Source organism: Pseudophryne corroboree, chromosome 4, assembly GCF_028390025.1.
Source record: "Pseudophryne corroboree isolate aPseCor3 chromosome 4, aPseCor3.hap2, whole genome shotgun sequence".
Lineage (NCBI taxonomy): Eukaryota > Metazoa > Chordata > Amphibia > Anura > Myobatrachidae > Pseudophryne > Pseudophryne corroboree.
In genome coordinates this window covers 424,017,582-424,026,736 of record NC_086447.1, presented here as the reverse complement: position 1 = coordinate 424,026,736, position 9,155 = coordinate 424,017,582, and positions in this window count along the sequence as shown.

Genomic DNA, 9,155 nt, shown 5'->3' with positions numbered 1-9,155 from the left:
TATTCCCTGGTTAGAACCAGATTCTTTACAATAAACAATCAGTCTCAGTATTCCTTGGTCAGTAGCCAGATTCTTTACAATGACAATCAGTCTCAGTATTCCTTGGTCAGTAGCCAGATTCTTTACAATAACAATCAGTCTCAGTATTTTTTGGTCAGTAGCCATATTCTTTACAATGACAATCAGTCTCAGTATTCCTTGGTCAGTAGCCAAATTCTTTACAATAAAAATCAGTCTCAGTATTCCTTGGTAAGTAGCCAGATTCTTTACAATCACAATCAGAATCAGTATTCCTTGGTTAGTAGCCAGATTCTTTGCAATCACAATCAGAATCAGTATTCCTTGGTCAGTAGCCAGATTCTTTATAATCAAAATTAGAATCAGTATTCCTTGGTCAGTAGCCAGATTATTTATAATAACAAACAGAATCAGTAATACCTGAGCATTATGTCATTCAATGACTAAAATAATCAATCACATTATTAGCAGGACATGTATTTGCATTATGACAATGTCATGAGTAATTCTGTTAAATGTGCCTTTATTTGTATTTGATACAATGTTTTTTGTAGAGATGTGATTAGGCTATGTTTTTTCACAATTCCAATGCCATGTATCCCCATTATAAAGATGTGAATTGTAACCATTATGTTGTTTTACAAAAACATTACACAGTTTCTTAGAAACTACACAAACTAAGGTCTTAGTTAATGGGTTGTATTTGTACTCTGTGGTTGGGCCACACAATTATGTAGCCTTAAACAATCTAAACAGCACAATACAGTTTTGTTGTAAAAAAACACATGCTTGTCTACCTGAAAAACCCATGAGCACCACACATAATATTATGTTTACACATATCCAAACAATATATTACACATGCATCAATTGTATGTCAGTAATGCATTGTTCATATGTGTATATATATATATATATATATATATATATATATATATATACAGTTGTGCTCATAAGTTTACATACCCTAGCAGAATTTGTGATTTTCTGGCCATTGGTCAGAGAGTATGAATGATAACTCACAAACTTTTCTTTCACTCATGGTTAGTGGTTGGGTGAAGCCATTTACTGTCAAACAACTGTGTTTACTCTTTTTAAATCGTAATGACAACAGAAACTACCAAAATGACCCTGATCAAAAGTTTACATACCCCAGTTCTTAATACCGTGTATTGCCCCCTTTAACATCAATGACAGCTTGAAGTCTTTTGTGGTAGTTGTGGATGCGGCTCTTTATTTTCTCAGATGGTAAAGCTGCCCATTCTTCTTGGCAAAAAGCCTCCAGTTCCTGTAAATTCTTGGGCTGTCTTGCATGAACTGCACGTTTGAGATCTCCCCAGAGTGGCTCAATGATATTGAGGTCAGGAGACTGAGATGGCCACTCCAGAACCTTCATTTTATTCTGCTGTAGCCAATGACAGGTTGACTTGACCTTGAGTTTTGGATTATTGTCATGTTGGAATGTCCAAGTACGTCCCATGCGCAGCTTTCGGGCTGATGAGTGCAAATTTATGGTTTTGGCCAAAAAGTTCAATTTTGGTCTCATCACTCCAAATGACTTTGTTCCAGAAGTTTTGAGGCTTGTCTCTGTGCTGTTTGGAGTATTGTAAGTGGGATGCTTTCTGGCATTTGCGTAGTAATGGCTTTCTTCTGGCGACTCGACCATGCAGCCCATTTTTCTTCAAATGCCTCCTTATTGTGCATCTTGAAACAACCACACCACTTTTTTTCAGAGTCCTGTATTTCAGCTGAAGTTATTTGTGGATTTTTCTTTGCATCCCGAACAATTTTCCTGGCAGTTGTGGCTGAAATTTTTGTTGGTCTACCTGACCGTGACTTGGTTTCCACAGAATCCCTCATTTTCCACTTCTTAATAAGAGTTTGAACACTGCTGATTAGCATTCTCAATTGCTTGGATATCTTTTTATATCCCTTTCCTGTTTTATACAGTTCAATTACCTTTTCCCGCAGATCCTTTGACAATTCTTTTGCTTTCCCCATGACTCAGAATCCAGACATGTCAGTGCAGCACTGGATGAAAGATGCAAGGGTCTTTCAGGAGTCCAGAAACTCACTGACCTTTTATACACACACACACACACACACACACACACACACACACACACACACACACACACACACACACACACACACACACACACTGATTACAAGCAAACAGATCACAGGTGAGGATGGTTACCTTTAGTAGCCATTCAAACCTGTTTGTGTCAACTTGTGTGCATGTTATCAGGCCAAAATCTCCAGGGTATGTAAGCTTTTGATCAGGGTCATTTGGGTAGTTTCTGTTGTCATTATGATTTAAAAAGAGTAAACACAGTTGTTTGACAATAAATGGCTTCACCCAACCACTAACCATGAGTGAAAGAAAAGTTTGTGAGTTATTATTCATATTCTCTGACAAATGCCAGAAAATCACAAATTCTGCTAGGGTATGTAAACTTATGAGCACAACTCTCTCTCTATATATATATATATATATATATATATATATATATATAATATATATATATATTTATTTCTTAAAGCCATAAAAAATAGATAACTGAGTTAGACACATATACTTACCTTAAAAATTATGCTCAATTCGTTCTTGCCTTACCCGCCTCCCTACATCTGTACTCCAAGTGTCGCCATATGTTTCTAACTGCTCTACTTGCTGACTGTTTTCTTCATCTTCATCATCAACATGTGTCAGATGTTGCAAACACGTTATGAAGAAAATAGCAGCAGAACACAATCCTAGTCACCTTTAAGGGACTATACAACAAAAGGCCAGCAGACTTATCAAGACACCGAAACCTAGATTTCAGTTCCACAAAACATCTTTCTATCACATCCCGAGTGACCTTATGTGCATGATTGTAATTGTGTTCAATGGGGGAATCAGGATGGGACAATGGAGTCAGAAGCCAAGAGAAACAGCCATATTCCACATCACCTGAAAGACAAATATAGTAGAGACTGTAAAGTAGATATACAGCAACACATTGCTGACATAGTGGGCATTTAGAAAATATATACATTTATACACATAGCTAGTTACATACCCAGCAGCCATCCATCGGGCATTTGTCCGGCCTCAAATTTGTCAAAGAGGGATGACTGACTGAGGATGAAGGAGACATGGCAGCCACCAGGGTAACCAGCAACAACACTCATTATTTTTAGTTTTGCATCACAAACCACATGGACATTAGTAGAGTGGTCCAGATGACGATTAGTATAAATATACTGCCTGCCCCTAGGTGGTCTCAGCTCAATGTATGTGAAATCTATAGCACCTAGCACATTGGGCATACCAGCAATGCCATAGAAAGCTACCCTGACTGCATGCCACTGAGACGCCTGGGTAGGGAAGCAGATAGAGGCATCTATGTGGGGTTTCAAAGCATCCAACAGCTGTGTATACATGTAACAAATGAGGTGAGTGAGATGAGTACAACTAACAACAACACTGTGTAATGTAACAGTCCGCATAAACTACTTTGGCATAGATGAGTATGTAAGGTATACATCACCTGGTTTAAGTATTTTGAAAAGGTGGGCTGTGAGATCCCAATGACATCGCCATACACAGCCTGAAAGCTGCCAGTAGCCAGAAAGTGCAACACAGGCAGGAGTTTGTGCAGGCCTCCTGAGAGAAAGCGAGAGCATGCTGTCTCAGGGTCTAGGTCCAGTTTGACAAGGTCATACAGATGGAAAATGTTGTTCCTATTTACCCAGAACATCTGTATGACCTGGTCATTGGCCAATGCATTTAAGTTTAAATGCCCCCTAAAAAATGAGGCCTGTGCAGCCTTCGCGGCTCCTGTACAACCTGCTGACCATGTTCAGTTTCATGAGCCTGGTTTCTTCCAGACTGATGGTGCAGTCTCAGGAATCCCACAACACACAATACATCACTGCAACACAGCCCAGCAGCCATTTCAGAGTGAGGGTTGTGAATAATGTGCTTTGGCACCTTTTAAAGGCCCCAAAATTCAGGTGTGATTAATGGTGAAGTTGAAACACATGTAAACACGGCAGCGAAAAGAAGGTCTATTTTTTCCCAGCGTTTTTTTACGATTCGCAATTTTTCACAGTCGAAATTGTCCTTTCACGGACAAAATTACAAATATGAAAGCTTGGAAAATTACCGTGTTCTATACATAAACAGCCTCATTTGACCGATGGTCTATTCATTCATATTTGTGAACTCTACCGGGAAAAACCATATGAATAGCCCCAACATTTTCGAGATTTGTGTATAGTAAATTCCCGAGATCACACTTAGAAAAATTTACAAACTCAAACTGAATCGGGACCTTAGTAAATATACCCTCATGTGTGTATTCCAATGAGCACACAAATCTGTGAATTAGCAGCTCCACCATTGTGTGAGTGACAGCAATCTCACTCTGTGAGAGTGCTGAATCTGCACTTACCCACAGGCCGTGATGGCATACCATATCTGTATTGCACAAGGAACGCGTCCATTAAGGCGTCAGCCTAATTATTGGAATTTAATCGCTTTCTGGAGTTTGACTGGTAGAGTTACAGTACAACAGGTTTCTGAAATGCCAGATCATGGGCCAAATGTAATAGAGTGAGAGTTTCAAAAAGTGAGAGAGATTTGGTAAGGTTTTGCATTTTTTTTATGTGGCAATCATTTACATAGCAATATCAACCTGGTTTTGCAGTGTAAATGATTGCCACTTTAAAAAAACCTGAAAAACCTTATCAAATCTCTCACTTTCTGAAACTCTCACTCTATTGCATTTGGCCCCATGTGTAAGAAGCCTTAATGCCTATGGAATTTCATAGCATTTTTCAATTTATTGTTTTAATTCAGAAATGTAAAATTTCACTGTAAGAATAAACATTAGATTTTTTCAAATGTTTAATGAAAATGTTTGTATAACATCACTGTTCTGTGCAAAATGCAAAAATAATTTTATTTACCAAACAGAATTGTCTATACTTTGGTCAAAATACTTTGCAGCCTTTTTGGCTGAAGTAGTGAGGGGGTAGACGGCAGCAGCCTGTGGGGGATAGTATCGCCGGGGGGGTTATCTAATTAGTGCCAATAAGCCGGTACATGCCACGGCTTTACAGGGATTTGTCTCACCTGCCTCGGGCAGGCGAAGCAAAATCTCCAAAAACAGCCTTGTTTTCACCCGAAAATGGGGCTGTTTCTACCGAAAACACACAGGTTTCGCTGAACCTGCATGTTTTTGGGTGAAAAAGGATGTTTTTTTTGGATGAAAAACATTGTTGAAACATCGGGAAATATCACCCGAAGCTTCATCTGCGGAAATTGAATATCCCCATGTGATTGAGGCTGGGGGCGTGCATGAAATGCATTGCATGTTTGTGAGTGTCAGGTGCCATGTGTGTAACTGGGGTTCCATGCGTGTAGGTGTGTTTGAAGTGGGGTGCCATGTGTGTATTCAGATGGAGCAATGCTAATCATAGCTCCGTCTATGCCTGGGCACGCCCGCCTAGGCACGCCCATCGCAGCATCTGGGCCGCATGTGCATCCATGACGCGCCCCATTTACTACACTGGGAGCATTGCTGCACTCTCGTAGCAGGGCTAGGCTCATGATCACACGTCTGTGATGGAGCCACACTAGATGCGTGTGTGTCAGGTGCCGCGCATGTACATACGTACGTGTGTGGTGCCGCACGTGTATGTGTGTGTCAGGTGCCACGTGCGTATATGTGTGTGTTAAATACTACGTGTGTGTGTACATGTGCGTGTATATGTGTGTGTATATATCAGGGGCTGCACATATATATGTGTGTTTCAGGTGCTGCGCGTATATATGTGTGTATCAGTTACTGCGCGTGTACATGTGTGTATGAGGCACCACGAGTGTATAAGTGTCTTAAATGCTATATGCGTGTATATTTGTGTGTGTGTGTCAGATTCTGCGTGTGTATATTAGTGTGTCTGATGCTGTGAGTGTATATGTGTGTGTCAGGTGCTGCGTGTGTATATGTGTTTCAGGTGCTGCAAATTTATATTTGTGTGTCTGATGCTGCATGTGTATGCGTCAGCTGCCGCGTGTATGTGTGTCAGGAGTTGCGCATGTATATGTGTGTGTCAGTTGCTGTGTGTGAATATGTGTTTGACAGGTGCTGTATGTGTATATGTACAGTATGTGTGAGTCAGTTGCTGCATGTGTACATGTGCATGCACATGTGCAGTACGGATGGTGTAATGGTTAGCATTACTGCCTCACAGCACTGAGGTTATGGGTTCGATTCCCACCATGGCTCTCTACCTCCGGGTACTCCGGTTTCCTCCCACAATCCAAAAATGTACTGGTAGGTACAATTGGATCCCAACAAAAATTAACCCCAGTATGAATGTGTGCACGTGTACATGTGGTAGGGAATGTAGATTGTAAGCTCCACTGGGGCAGGGACCGATGTGAATGGCCAAATATTCTCTGTAAAGCGCTGCGGAATATGTATGCGCTATATAAATAACTGGTAATAATAATAATAATGTGCATAGCTCCCAACATGACCCTCTCCAGGAGAATACTATGCTCCTGGACTCCCCTCTTAATGTATGATTGCCATCACCTGTGCAGTAACACCTTTCTTATCCATTAGCCTGTTCAACACAGGTGCTGGCAATCACAAATTAAGAAAAAAGACCAGAAGCGGAGCATTTTGTCCCTCCTGGACAGGGTCATGTTGGGAGGTATGCATGTGTGTGATGTGCCGCGCATGTATGTATGGATGTATGTGTGTGTGTGAGGTACCACACGTGTATATGTGTGTGTCAGGTGCCACATATGTGTCAGCGTCCGGAGTCTTACCGGTACGCTGGGGCCGCGGGGCTGGCTTCCTTGGCGTTGTGCGGGCAGCGGCGGAGGTGGGCTGCTGTGCCGGATCCGTGGGCAGCAGTAGCAGAGGTGAGGAGGTCCGCTCATGTCGGCGGGACGCCGCTACAGCGGGTCGCTCTTGCTGAACCGTTGCTTGGAGACCAGGGGCAGTGAGCAATGTGGCTTTGCAAAAAGGTCTGCATTACTGGGCGCCACCATGTTGGAGACCAAGTTTTAAGCATAGTTCCTGTTTCTTGTTTCTTCCAGCCAATCCAGGGGAAGATCTCCCTATAAAAGGGGGCTGGTTTAGGACAGGGATGCCAGTGCTTCAAGTTACAACCATGTTGTAGGTGCTTTAGCCTGTGCTCCCAGGATTCCTTCTGTATCTTGGTACTTCCTGATCCTGCTTGGTCGGTTCTCTGTTGCTGCTGCAGCCCTGCCGTTTCTTGCCTGCTACTGCCTGTGGAAGAGCTCCTGGAAAACCCGGTCCAGTAAGACTCTTTGGGCACAGTCGGCCCTGGGTCTTCTGCCTAGTCTTTCAAGCCACACTCCACAGATCTCCTTCACCAGCCACGCCTTTGTACCACTGACCACAGCCTGCAGATTATTATCTTCAAGCCTCGTTTACCACAGTCCACAGTCCTTGTCTCCAGCCACGTTTTCAACTACCATCCACAGTTCCACAGTTCATCATCTACAGTCTCGTCTTTCAAATCACAGTCCGCAGTTCTTCACCTCCAGCCACGTCTTTAACCATTGTGCTTCAGCCTCAGTTCCCTACCTCAGCCCTGTACATAATAAATACTTTCCATTGACTCTCAAACCCTGCCTACGTTCTTCATTGCTCTGTGTCCCATGCGAAGGAACTATATCCAGCCCCCTCATCTTGTTCATTCATAGCCTGCTACCTCCTCGGGCAAATCTCAGCTGCTGGATCCTCAAACCCTGCCAGACGTGACAGTAAGCACTGGCCCAATGGATTCGACGGGTGATCAGGCCTCAGGAGGGGATTCAACTGCAGATATCTGGTCTCGCTTAAGTAAGCAGGAGGCCACACAATCTCAAATCGTGCAGTTCATGCAGAGTATGTCCGAACGTCTCGATTCTCTCTGTGTTGCCATGACGGCACCTCAAGTATCTACAGCTGCTCCCACATTGGCACCTCCGGTCCTGCTTCCTCCTGTACCAGTACCACTTCCACGTTTGCATTTGCAACCTCCCAGTAAATTTGATGGGAATCCAAAACAATGCCACGGGTTTCTTAACCAGTGCGAAATCCAGTTCGAACTACAGTAGGCCAACTTCCCATCAGCACGAACCAAAGTAGCCTATATAATTTCTTTACTTACCGGGCAAGCGTTGGAATGGGCTTCACCTTTGTGGGAGAGGATGGATCCCATCTTATCTAACTATCCAGAATTCATGGCCACCTTTCGAAGAATCTTCGACGAACCGGGCAGGACTTCTGCTGCCTCATTGGAGATCCTGCGCCTGCGTCAGGACACGCGTACGGTCAGTCAGTACGTGATCCAGTTTCGCACCCTTTCCTCAGAACTGAACTGGAACGAGGAGGCTCTCATTGCAGCTTTCTGGAGCGGTCTCTCCGAAAAAATCAAAGATGACCTCGCAACTCAGGACGTACCTGATAAGTTGGATAAACTAATTTCTTTATGCAATAAGTTAGATCTGAGGTACAGAGAACGCTGTATGGAGAGGTTGCGGTCAGATCGCCCTAAGCCTAGAGTTGTTCTTCCACCAACACCATCATCACCAACTGTGGAAGAACCCATGCAGATTAATCGCTCCCACCTCTCCAATGAAGAACGTCAGAGACGGCGACAAGGGAACCTCTGCCTGTATTGTGGTGCATCTGATCACTTTGTTAAAACTTGCAGTCTACGTCCGGGAAACGCCCGCTCCTAGTTTGTGCTGGAGAGGTCAAGCTAGGAGAATTCTCAGAATTACATACCAAGAAAGAGTCTGTCCTGTTAACCCAATTGGAGCTCCCTTCTTCTTCTCTTCTCATCCCTGCACTACTCGACTCCGGAGCTGCCGAAAGCTTCATTACGTCAGCTCTGGTCAAACGATCTGGAATACAAACGGTTCCTTTGGATCGTACCATTTCTGTTACCGCAGTGGATGGAAGTTATATCCCAGAGGGTATTATATCCTTTCGTACTATTCCTCTCAAGATGAAGGTCGGAGTTCTCCATTCAGAAAAAATCTCTTTCCTTGTAATTCCTAAAGCCTCTCATGAACTAATCCTAGGGTTTCCATGGTTAATCAGACACAATCC